The sequence below is a fragment of the Lepus europaeus genome, chromosome Y (assembly GCF_033115175.1).
Source record: "Lepus europaeus isolate LE1 chromosome Y, mLepTim1.pri, whole genome shotgun sequence".
Lineage (NCBI taxonomy): Eukaryota > Metazoa > Chordata > Mammalia > Lagomorpha > Leporidae > Lepus > Lepus europaeus.
Genome location: NC_084851.1, coordinates 27,578,567 through 27,592,354, shown reverse-complemented (window position 1 = coordinate 27,592,354; position 13,788 = coordinate 27,578,567). Strand labels below are relative to the sequence as shown.

Here is a 13,788-nt window from a genome sequence, read left to right as displayed (position 1 = left end):
GCTCCACTGCCTTCCTGGGCCACAGCAGAGAGCTGGACTGGAAGAGGAGCAACTGGGACTAGAACCCAGCACCCATATGGGATGCCGGCAACACAGGCAGAGGATTAACCAAGTGACCCCAGTGCTGGCCCCAAGATTTTACTTTTAAACATTTCACTATGATTTGTCATCGTTAAAATCTTTTCTGATTTTTGTCTATTCAGATTTCTATGTGCTTTCCGTATTTTTGTGTCCCTAGCTTTGTGCAAATTAAGAAAGATTTCTGTTATTAATTAAATAGACCTTAGAAATCTATTCTCTTTCCACATCTTCAGAAACTCCTAAGGCGCATACGTTAGGTCAATTGATAGTATCACCTAAATTGTGAACACTATTTTCAGTTTTTCTATTTTTTCTTCGTTTTTCTCTTGGTCTGAGATACTTCCAAATATTTGTCTTCTAGCTCAGATATTCCTTATTGCGTGTTCTGTCTCAACAAGTCTACTGTTAATGATATCTATGCATTTTTATTGCATCTATTGAATTATTCATTTCTGAAATTTCAATTTGATTTCTCTTTTATATCTCTGTCTCCCAGAAAAAATTTTCACCATATCATGCATGGATGTCTTTATGTCATATATTTGCTTTTCTATGATTTTGAATAATCTTATAATCATTCTTTTTATTTCTTTTCATGTATTTCATCATTTCCTTCATCTTCAGGTTCTAGCAATGAATCTTAGGGTCATATTGCTTTATTTGCTGACATATCTTGTATTTCTATGTTTATTTTTAGGCATTTGTGGGAGCACTTTTTTTCCCTCTGGTGGCATCTGTAATTGAAATATGCATCTGTGTCTGTAGAGTATCTGCTTATTCAGTGGATATACAGAGGCATGTGCTGCATGGGAGCTGGGTGATCAGTGATCAGTGCTTGAACATGGGGTGAGAATGCAAGTTGGGTTTGATAGAATTCTTCTGCCATCAGCAGGAGGTGGCATGATCTCCTCAGCTGGTATGATAGCCTCACCTTCACTCTGCTTATGTGATTGATGACCAAGATGAAACCACAGTTGTTACAAACCTCTTCCATGCATGTATATGAACCACACAAAGGATGTGTGCAGTCCTCAGTGTGAGCAGAGATCCATCTTCAATGACACACCCCAAGCACACAGGGAGTTCTCAGTTTCTTAATCCAGACACAAAGATTGCTCAGAGATGTAGTGGGTGAACCAGCAGATGGAAGACCTCTCTCTGTCTTTTTCTATATATCTACCTCTCTCTGTAACTCTGTCTTCCAAATAAATAAAATGAACCTTTTAAAAAATAGTTACATTGAATGTAAATGATCTCAACTCTTCAGTTAAAAGATACTGACTGACCCAGCTCTCTGCTGTGGCACAGGAGTGCAGTGGAGGATGGCCCAAGTCCTTAGGCCCTATACCCACATGGGAGACGGGGAGAAGCACCTGGCTCCCTGCCTTTGGATCAGCATGATGTGCTGGCTGTAGCACGCTGGCAGCAGCAGCCATTGGAGGGTGAACCAATGGTAAAGGAAGACCTTTCTCTCTGTCTCTCTCTCTCTCTCTCTCCCTCTCTCTCTCTCTCTCTGTCAACTCTGCCTGTCCAAAAAAAAAAGATACTGACTAAATAAATTAAAAACAAGACCCATCTATTTGCTGCTTAAAAGAAACACAACTCAGAAAGATACACATAGACTGAAATTGAATAGATGGAAAAAAGATATTCCATGTGAACAGAAAAAAAGGCAGGTGAAGCCATCCTAATATCAGACAAAATAGACTTTAACACAAAAACTATTAAAAGAGACAAAGAAGTGTACTATGCAATGATTAAGGCATCAATACAACAGGAAAATGTGATTATAATTAATGTATATACACCCTATTACAGGGTGCCTGGCTATTTAAAAAAAAATCTACTAATTGATTTAAAGGAAAATATAGACTGCAATACAATTGTAACAGGCACTTCAGCATCCCACTTTCATCAACAGGTAGATCAACTAGAACAAAAATTAACAAAGAAACAACAGAGCTAATTAACAACATAGATCAAATGAACCTAACTGATAACTATAGAGCTTTTCACCCTAGAGTTGCAGAATATACAGTCTTCTCAGCAGTGCACAGAACTTTCTTTAGGATAGACCATATACTAGGCCATAAAACAAGTCTCAGCAAATTCAAATAAATCAAAATCATACCATGAACCTTCACTGATCACAATGGATTGATCTTGAAAAAAACAACTCAAGAATGTCAAGAACATATGCAAACAAATGAAAAATGATTAAAATGCTCCTAAATGAACAGTGGGTTATAAAAGAAATAAAAAGAGAAATTTAAGAAAAATTTCTGCAATTATTCAAGATGACAATACCTCATGTCAAAATGTATGAAATACAACAGAAATAGTGTTGAGAGGGAGCTTTAGAGTGATATGTGCCTACATCAAGAAATGGGAAAGTAACAAAATAGACGAGATGTCAATGCATCTCAAGGACCTAGAAAAAAGAAAAACAACAAGCCAAACCTCAAATTAGAAGGAGGAAGGAAATAATTAAAATGAAGGAAGAAATAAAATTGAAACCAAAATACCATACAAAATATAAATGAAATGAAGAGATTTTTTTTGAAAAAATAAAGTTGACACATCATTGGCACAGCTAACAAAAAATAAAAATGAAGAAGATGCAAATCAATAAAATCAGAGATGAAAAAATAAATAACAATACAAATAAAAAGATGCATCAGGAAATACTACAAAGAGCTGTATGCTAATAGAATAGGAAACCTAGGAGAAATGGATATATTCCTGGCACATACAACCTACCTAAATTGAGCCATGAAGACATAAATCATCTGAACAGACTATTTATCAAAACAGAGATCAAATCAGTAATAAAGGCCATTCCAACAAAGAGAAGCCCAGGTCCTGAAGGCTTCAAGGCAGAATTCTACCAAACATTTAAAGGAGAACCAACTCCCATTCTTATCAAGCTATTCAAAGCAATTGAAAGGAAGGTAATCCTCCCAAAATCCTTCTATGAAGCCTGCATCAACTTAATTCCTAAGCCAGAAAAAGATAAGACAGAGAAAGAGAACTATAGACTAATATCCTTGATGAATGTAGACACAAAAATACTCAGCAAAATACTACCTGATCAAATCCAACAACACATCAGAAATATCCTTCACCAAGACCAAGTGGGATTTACTCTATGCAGAGATGATTAACATCTGAAAATCAATAAATGTGATTAACCACATTAACAAGCAGAGGACCAAAAACCATATGATTATCTCAGTAGATGCATAGAAAGCATGTGACAAAATCTAACACCCTTTTGTGATGAAAACTTTAAGCACATTGGGTATAAAAGGAGTATTCCTCAATATAATCTAAGCAATCTAAGACAAACCAACAGCCAACTTTTTACTGAATGGGAAATAATTGGAAGCATTCCCATTAACATTCACAACCAAAGATGCCCATTCTCATCCTTTCTATTTAATATAGTCCTGAAAGTTTTAACCAGAGCCATCAGGGAGGTAAAAGAAGTCAAAGGGATACAAATCGGGAAGGAAGAATTAAAACTATCTCTATTTGCTGATGGCATAATTATATATATGTATATATATATGTATATATATATGTATATATATATGTGTACACATATATACATATGTATACATATATACATATATATACATATGTATATATATGTATATATATGTGTATAAATGTATATATGTATATGTATATATATGTATATATGTATATATATATATAATGAACCCAAAAGACCCCATGAATAAGCAAGTTTGATAATGTAGCAGGATATAAAATCAACAGACCAAAAAAATGAAGAGCCTTTGTATACACAGACAATGCCATAGATGAGAAAGAACTTCTAAGATCAGTCCCATTCATGATAGCTAAAAAAGCAATCAAGCACCTTGGAATAAATTTAACCAAGGATCCCAATGACCTCTGTGATAAAAATTACAAAACTAAAAAAAAAAGAAGAAGACATAAAAAGTGGAAATATCTTCCATGTTCATAGATTGGAAGCATCAACATCTTCAAGATGTCCAAACTACTGAAAGAAGTTTATAGATTCAATGTGATCCCAACAAAATTTCCAATAACATTCTCCTCAGATCTAGAAAAAATGATCATAAATTGATATAGTAATACAAGAGACCCCAAATAGCTAAATCAATTTTATACAACAAAAAATGAAGTGGAAGATATCACAACACCAGACCTCAAGACATAATACAGGGCAGGTATAATCAAAACAGCCTGGTAATGGCACAAACAGACATGTAGAACAACAGAGCAGAACAGAAACCCCCGAAATAAATCCACATATCTACAACCAATTTATCCTTGACAAAGAATCAAAAAACAACTCCCAGATCCAAGACAGTCTCTTCAACAAATGGTGCTGGGAAACCTGGATTCCCATATGCAGAAGTATGAAACAAGTCCACTGCCTCACACCTTACACAAAAATCCACTCAAAATGGATCAGAGACCTAAATCTACAAAGTAATACCATCAAAAAACTAGGGAATATTGGGTAATGCCACAAGGTGTTGGCATAGGGAAATGCTTCTTCGAAAAGCCCCACAGAAGCACAGGCAATCAGAGCCAAGATTAACAATTGAGTTACGTCAAACTGAGAAGTTTCTGCACTGCAAATGAAACCCTCAACAAAGAGAAGAGGTGACCAACAGCATGGGAGGAAATATTTGCAAACAAAACAACTGACAAAGGATTAACTTCCAGAATCTATAAAGAGCTCAAGAAACTCAACAAGGAAACAAACAATCCAATTAAGAAATGGGTAAAGGAACTAAAGAATTTTTTTGTTTCAAGAGAGGAAATTCAAATGGCAGATAGACACATGAAAAAATGTTCAGGATTGCTAGCCATTGGGGAAATGCAAATCAAAACCAAACATAGTTTCACCTCACTCTTGTTAGAATGACTATCATTTAGGGGCCGGTACTGTGGCTCACTTGGCTAATCCTCCGCCTGTGATGCCAGCATCCCATATGGGCACCGGGTTCTAGTCCCACTAGCTCCTCTTCCAGTCCAGCTCTCTGCTGTACCCAGGAAGGTAGTGGAGGATGGCCCAAGTGCTTGGGCTCTGCACCCACATGGGAGACCATGAGGGAGCACCTGGCTCCTGGGCATAGCAGCCATTTGGTGAGTGAACCAATGGAAGGAAGATGTTTATCTCTGTCTCTCTGTCTATAACTCTACCCGTCAAATAAATAAAAATAAAAATAAAAAAGAATGACTATCATATAGAAATTAAGGAACAACAAATGCTGGTAAGAATGGGGGGAGAAGAGTTCTTTAATCTATTGTTGATGGGAATACAAACTTGTACAGCAACTTTGGAAAACAGTATGGAGATAGCTCAGAAAGCTGAATATAGACCTACCACATCACCTAGCCAACCCACTCCTGGGAATTTCTCCAAAGGAAATGAAATCATCATATGAAAGAATTATCTGTACACTTATGTCCACTTCAGCTAAATGTAAAATATCTAATATATGGAATCAATTCAGATTTCCATCACCTCAAGGATGGATAAAGAAATAATGACAGATATACATGTGTAGTATATACACATATACTACACAGTGTTAAAAAAAAACAATAAAATCTTGTCATTTGCAACAATGGATTCAACTGGAAAGCATTATATTAATGAAATAAGCCAGTCACAAAACGACAAATACCATATGGTCTTTCTGATCTATGGTAACTAACAGAGTACTTAAAATGTAATCTATAGGAGTGAAATTGACACTTTGAGGCATGAGATGTTGAACAGCCCATGCCTTGATTATTGGGGAATACTGCTTTTCTTGTTTGTTTTTGTTCTTTACTCCTTTCTTTCTTCATACTAGTCAGTGAACACTCCACTTGGTGTATGTTGAATCTTATGAGTATAAATATTAATTGAAAATTGATTTCTGTAAAAAATAAGAATGGAAGGATCAGTGATCTGTTGTAGCAAGTAAAGTTGCAACTTTTGTGGCAGCATCTCATATGGGTGCTGGTTCAAATCTTAGCTGCTCTACTTTCCAATCCAGCTGTCAACTATGGCTTTGGAGAGCAGTAAAGGGTGGCCCAAGTTCTTGGTCTCCTGCACCCATGTGGGAGACCTGGAAAAAGCTCCTTGTTCCTTGCTTCAGATCAGCGCAGCTCTGGCTGTTGTGGCCATCTGGAGAGTGAACCAGCAGATGGAAAAATGGAAAGTATCTCTCTGTCTCTGTCTCTGTCTCTCTCTCTCTCTCTCTCTCTCTCTCTGCCTCTCCTTCTCTCTCTGTATAACTCTGGTTTTCAAATAAACAGATACATCTTTGAAAAAGGTAGCACTCAGCATTGCTCAACAAGACTACAGTGGTTATCACCTCACATATGTAAAAATGGATATTATCAAAAAGTAAAAAAAAAAAGATAAGTTTTGAGCAAGAGAAAAGGGAACACATGAATTGTAGGAACGTAAATTGATACATCCACTATGGAAAACATGACGGAGGTGCCTCTAAAAATGTAATGAAGGACAAAGCTGTCCCACTAATGGATGTGTATAGAAAAGAAATAAAATCCCTATCTTTAGGATATACCTGCACATGCATGTTCATGTAAGCATTATTCACAAGTACAAGATATAGAAATAACCACATCATGTGTCAACAGATGAAAAGAGAATAAGACACGTACACAAGGTGGAATCAAATTCAATGTTAAAAAAGAAATTCTGATGTTGTGTCACAACATGAATTCCAAAGTATGAATGTGGACCTTATGCTGTTTAACATAACACAGAAAAAATAAATGCCACTTATTTGTGGAATCTAAGAATGTCAATCATAAGCCCAGAATATATTGCAGGTTTCCAGGGGCTAAGTGTGAAATGACTGGTGCAGCTCAGGTTGTTGTCAATTGGAGAGTGAACCTGAGGATGAAGACCTCTCTCTCTCTCTCTACCTTTCCTTCTCTCTCTGTATAACTCTGACTTTCAAATAAATAAATAAATAATTAAAAGAATTATGGATCCCTGTTAGGAATTTGGAAAACATTATGCTGAGTGAAATAAGCCCATCTCAAAGGGACAAATATCATTTGTTCTCCCTGATCAGTAACAACTAACCGAGCACAAAAGGAAACCTGTTAAAGTGAAATGAACACTATGAGAAACGGTGACTTGATCAGCCCTTGCCCTGACTGTTGATGAACAACTTAATATGTTATCCTCTCTTAGTATTTTTTTGTTTGTTCTACTTAATACTTTTGGTTGAATACTGTAATCAATACACAGTTATTATTAAGTGTTGAAACTTAACTGAAAAGTGATTGCTGTTAAATATAAGAGTGGGAATAAGAGAGGGAAGAGATGTGCAATTTGGGACATGCTCAAGCTGACTTACCACAAACGGTAGAATTAGAAACATACCAGGGGATTCCAATTCAATGCCATCAAGGTGGCATGTACCAATGCCATCTCACTAGTCCAAGTGATCAATTTCTGTTCACAATTGATCATAATGATAGAACTATTGATAGGACAAAGGGATAACATAAACAAGACTAGTAGCTGCAAATACTAATGGATAGAATAAAAAAGGGAGAGAACTATCCAACATGGGAAGCAAGATACACAGAAGGCTCATAGAATAGCAGATGTCCTAAACAGCACTCTGGCCTCAGAATCAGCCCTTAAGGCATGTGGATCCAGATGAAAAGCCCATGAGAGTATTTCAGGCATGGAAAGCCAAGACACTCTGGCAAAAAAAATGACCTACATGAAAGATCTCTATGAGTGAGATCCCAGTGGGAAGAACAGGTCATCAAAGAAGGAGGTACCTTTCTCTGAAGGGAGGAGAGAACTTCCACTTTGACTATGACCTTGTCTAAATATGATCAGAGTTGGTGAACTCAAAAGGCTTCCATAGCCTTGGCAACTTGTGATCACAGCCTAGGGGGATTACTGATGCCATAAACACTGTGCACTTACTTCTCATGTAGGATCTCTGCCCTAATGTGCTGTACATTGTGATTTAATGCTATAACTAGTACTTAAACAGTATTTTTCATGTTGTGTTTCTATGTGGGTGCAAACTGTTGAAATCTTTACTTAATATACACTAAACTGATCTTCTTTATATAAAGAGAATTGAAAATGAATCTTGATGTGAATGAAAGGGGAGAGGGAGTGGGAAAGGGGAGGGTTGTGGGTGGGAGGGAAGTTATGGGGGGGCATTGTAGTCCATAAGCTGTACTTTGGAGATTTATATTCATTAAATAAAAGTTATATATATATATATATACATATATATATAATTACAATTATATATATGTATAATTATAAATATATATATATATATAATTATGGGTAAAAAAGGGAGTATGAAGAAAGGCAGGAGTTTGGATGGGAGGGAGGGATGGGGATAAGAAGCATCATATTCCCAACTCCTTATATATTAAATTCATGAAGTTGTATTCCTTAAACAAAAATAAATAAATAGATAAATAACCCTAGTCATGCACATGTGAGCTGCAGAAGCCTTTACTTGCCTTATTAAGATGGCACTTTCTTCCTGCTAGTCACCAGGCACCTTTGTGGGGGAATAGAGAGAAATCAGTGTGTTCTTCTGTCACAGGGTAAGGTGGGAAAACTGTCCCTTACTGTCCTACCAGGCTTGACTCAAAGTCAAAGCTGTCCACATGGTTCTCCCTCAGGTAATATCACAGGCGACACAGGATGTCACAGATAGAGCTCACCTAGCTCCAAGAAGATGGTGTCTCCTCCAGATCCAGCTGTGGGAGTCCCACATGGTATCCCCACCCACTGCTATGTATTCGTACTGCCCCTGCTCCACAGAGTCTTCCTACTTTCCACAGGATTTCCACTGCAAACTTCTGTTAAACTCTCTCCTGGAAATGCAGTTACTTCACCTTCTTCCTGTTATCTTGCTGTGGTCAAAATCAGCACATCTTATCTCTATTTAGCCATCTTGGACCTCCCATTCTGCTGTATTAAGTTCAGAAGTAATCTCAAATGGATTGCACATGAAAATCTTCAATGAATGAGTTATGAATTTGTTTCAGGCACTGTGACTGGCAAATATTACTTATCTCATTGAATTTTCACTAGCACTATATGTTTCCATTATCGCAATTTCTGCTGAAGATGATAAAGATTACAAAGTGTCATTATATTGCTTGGAAGCACTCAAGATGTTATTAAGAAAACTAGAATTTGAATATAGGTATATCTGATATTGAAGACCAGATTCTTAGCCAATAATATTTTGTTCATATGGTTAATGGGCCTTCATTTTATCAGAGTACACTTTGAAGATTTCCAAAGCGATTGCCTACTTGCTACCTGCATATTAACTTGCTACATCCCCACAATACTGCAATTAAAATAAATCCAACTGTAGAGTAAATTAAGTGAGTCCATATGAGTCAATTATTAAGTAGGGACTGTTAGCATGAGAAAGAACAGAGGTATTCAGACTATAGTTTACAATCTTAAATTAAATTAATTTATGAATGAAATATTCATGTGGATGTGGTTTAGGCTTTGCATTTTATACATAATTTAAAAAGAAATTTTAGCTGCATGCTTATCTATAATATAGATACTGCTAGAATGTTATTTTTTTAATATTTTGCTTTTGTGTAAAGTAACATAACCATTTTGATGAAAACATGAAAAATAGAAAAGTCAAAAGTAACCACTAGGGGCCAGTGCTGTTGCACAGTGGGTTAAAGCCCTGATCTTCAGTGCCAGCATCCATTAAGGGCACCAATTCAAGTCCTAGCCGCTCCATTTCCAATCCACCTCCCTGCTAATGTGCCTGGGAAATCAAAGGAGGATGATTTGGAGTTTTCCTATTAGAGGAGAGGATTTAAGTAAGAGAGTAAGGTGACATCATTTCCTTAGTGATAGAACATAATATAACTTAGAACTCTGGTGTCCAGGCATCCATATTTCAAGTGAAAGTCCCCATTCAGCTAACTTGGTCAGAGACAGTTTTTTTTTTTTTTTTTTTTGACAGGCAGAGTGGAGAGTGAGAGAGAGAGAGAGAGAGAGAGAGAGAGAGAGAGAGAGAGAGAGAGAGAGAGAGAAAGGTCTTCCTTTTTGCCGTTGGTTCACCCTCCAATGGCCACTGTGGCCAGCACATCGCGCTGTTCTGAAGCCAGGAGCCAGGTGCTTCTCCTGGTCTCCCATGCGGGTGCAGGGCCCAAGCACTTGGGCCATCCTCCACTGCCTTCCCGGGCCATAGCAGAGAGTTGGCCTGGAAGAGGGGCAACTGGGATAGAATCCGGCACCCCAACCGGGACTAGAACCCGGTGTGCCAGTGCCGCAAGGCGGAGGATTAGCCTAGTGAGCCGCGGCGCCGGCCAAGAGACAGTTTTAACAATAAGATATTCTCATGCTCAGCAGTACTTACAGAGGTTGTGGGCTCAGGAGGCCATGGGTTCTGATCTGTCTTTAGATATTAGTTTAGGCCACCATCCCTCTCATGCCAGTTTCCATCTTGTAGTGGGATGACATAGCTGACAGGATGAGCTATGCTAGAAATGAGAATGAGCCAGCTCAGTCTCATGAAGACAGAGTCGTGTCATGCCACAGCAGAGTGAGCAGAGGGGACTGAAGAAGTGAATTATAGTTATGACAGGGGAAAATACTGGGAATTATAATGGGAAACAAGATATGCTCTTCTTTGTTACTTTGTAATTATTCATTTGTTAAGCTCATATGCAGGTCTGATGTGGTTATTAAATGTGACCTCATTTTTAAAAAAATTATTAAAATTTTTAATGAAAATCTTAGCTGAATTTAATGTTCTCCCCAAATAAACTTAAGAAATGTCAGTGTCTTATATAATGTCTCAATAAAAATAAAGCAGAAATACTGTGTGCCTTTATAGTCATAAAACATCAATCTTTAAGAATAACTCAAAATACAAGAATTTATATTACAATGTATAAAAATTACTAATTTATTAATTTCATATTTGAATTGCAATTTTTTTTTTTTTGACAGGCAGAGTGGACAGTGAGAGAGAGAGAGACAGAGAGAAAGGTCTTCCTTTTGCCGTTGGTTCACCCTCCAATGGCCGCCGCGGTAGCGCGCTGCGGCCGGCGCACCGCGCTGATCCGATGGCAGGAGCCAGGTGCTTCTCCTGGTCTCCCATGGGGTGCAGGGCCCAAGGACTTCGGCCATCCTCCACTGCACTCCCTGGCCACAGCAGAGAGCTGGCCTGTTAGAGGGGCAACCGGGACAGGATCGGTGCCCTGACCGGGACTAGAACCCGGTGTGCCGGCGCCGCAAGGCGGAGGATTAGCCTGTTGAGCCGCGGCGCCGGCCTTGAATTGCAATTTTTGTGAATACCTCCTTATGTGTACATATTTTAGTATATAAAATGATATTCTAGCATACATTTTGATAGTCATTTATCTGAATAGAAGTTAGTTATAAAATTATTTCTACCATTATGATTAAATATTGCATTATGAAACTCTAGTGTATTTTCTATTCTTTGAGAGAACTCTAATGAATTTCTAATGAATTATCAAAGCAGGTTGGTCTTTCAAAAAGGTGTATTTTGGGCAAGAAAATGTAGTATCTTTTTACCCAGAATGGCAACATCCAAAATTGCCCTAAAAAACATTTAAACTCCATTTCTTCACGGAAACCTATAAAGCACTTGAGAAAATATTTAAACAAATCTTAATTCATCTGCTTCATTTCATCTTTAATGTTTTCCAAGAAATTTCCTGTCATTTGTGTTTATTCTCAATAGGCTTGCTGTTTTCTAAATGATGACAGGAAGCATTTTCAAACTACATTTATCTAATTTGTAGGTCTTCAATATCACATTTTGCAATGAAATGTCTCTTTTCTACCTCCTACCTCTCTTGCTGGACAATTTTTTAAACATTTTCCCTAACCGATTTTTCTTATCTTGATGTCTCATATTAGAAATTTTCTCGAAATTTAATGGTATTCCAGATCAAAACTTAACTTATTTTTCTGACATGTGAAAGAGTAGAACGGAGGAGCTGCCAAAACATTCTGTTTCCAGCTTTATAATGTACTTCAATGTACTTCAGATTTTGAATCAAACTATTTTCCGGACTGAAATTGCAACATTTGAGAAGCCAATATATTCTTACTATAATTTATACCCTCTGTTACCATACTAAGCTTATTCATTTCTTTCTTTTCTTTTCTTTTCTTTTTTTTTTTTATTTTGACAGGCAGAGTGGACAGTGAGAGAGAGAGACAGAAAGAAAGGTCTTCCTTTGCTGTTGGTTCACCCTCCAATGGCCGCCACAGCCTGCTCATCGCACTGATCCGAAGCTATGAACCAGGTGCTTCTCCTGGTCTCCCATGGGGTGCACGGCCCAAGGACTTGGGCCATTCTCCACTGCACTCCCTGGCCACAGCAGAGAGCTGGCCTGGAAGAGGAACAACAGGGATAGAATCTGGCTCCCCAACTGGGACTAGAACCTGGTGTGCTGGCGCCGCTAGGTGGAGGATTAGCCTGTTGAGCCTCGGCGCTGGCCAGCTTATTCATTTCTGCATTGAGACTTTGGTAAAAATCCCTTTTCTTTTTTATTCAGTAATTAGATCATGCACTTTGTTTTCTAGATCACAAAGAAAATAGAGGTGCGTGCCCCTTCTTCCGCCCGGCTTCCTTCTGGCTTCCTCCAGGCTTCTCTCGTGGCCTTGATGCTCCCCAAAGCGGCGCCAAGCGCGGGGCGCGTAACCCGGAAGTACGGCCGCTGCCTCCACACCGGCCTCCATGGGTTTCCCCGATGTCCTCATTTATCTGGTCGAGCCGCGCATGGGTCGCAGTCGCTGAGCCTTCCTCACACGCCTGGAGCTGTCGAAAGGTTTCCGGGTCCTGGATGCCTGCAGCTTGGAGGTGACCCACATGGTGATGGAACAGGCTTCAGCCGAGGAGGCGAAGGGCTGGCGGGAGTGCAGGGCAGCGGCTGTGGCCCCAGGCTGCCCCGGCCGGCTCTGATGGACATCGGTTGGTTCACAGAGAGCATGGCCGCAGGGCAGCCCGTCCCCTTGGAGCCCAGGCACTTCCTGGAGGTGGCTGAGCCCGAGGAAGAGCCCCCAAGGCTGGGGCGGGTGCCCATCTATGCCTGCCAGTGGCCCACGCCCCTCCCTCACCACAACACCTCTCTCTCAGAGGCTCTGGAGATGCTGGTGGAAGCAGCCGGCTTGGAAGGCAGCGAGGGCCGCCTCCTGTCTTTCCGCAGAGCGGCCTCGGTGCTCCAGGCCTTGCCCTGCCCTGCCCTTTCACAGCGCCGAGCCAGCTGCAGGGGCTGCCCCACTTCCAAGAATATTCTTCCAGGGTGGTCCAGGAGCTGCTGGAGCACAGGGTGTGTGAGTAGGTGGAGCTGGTGCAGAGCTCAGAGAGGTTCCGGACCATGAAGCTCTTCACCCAGATCTTTGGGGTGGGGGTGAGGACTGCTGACCGCTGGTACCAAGAGGGCTAAAAAAAAAAAAAAAAAGAAGAAAGAAAAGAAAATAGATTTAAAATCAGAAAGTACTATAAAAGCCAAACAAAAATTTTCCTTTCCATATATAAAATACATATATATGCTAGCAGGTTTTTGCTTTTATTTTCCTCCATAATATATTATCAATATTGCAATCATAATAGTTGTGCTCAATAAAATGATAATTAAATAAAACCCATTCCCTTT

At 39.1% G+C, this 13,788-nt stretch overlaps 1 pseudogene; it reads left to right on the top strand.

Annotated features, from left to right (window-relative positions):
* LOC133754181 (DNA-directed DNA/RNA polymerase mu-like) overlaps positions 1–13,578 on the top strand; it is a 76,484-nt pseudogene extending 62,906 nt beyond the window's left edge.
* The last annotated feature ends 210 nt before the right edge of the window (positions 13,579–13,788 follow it).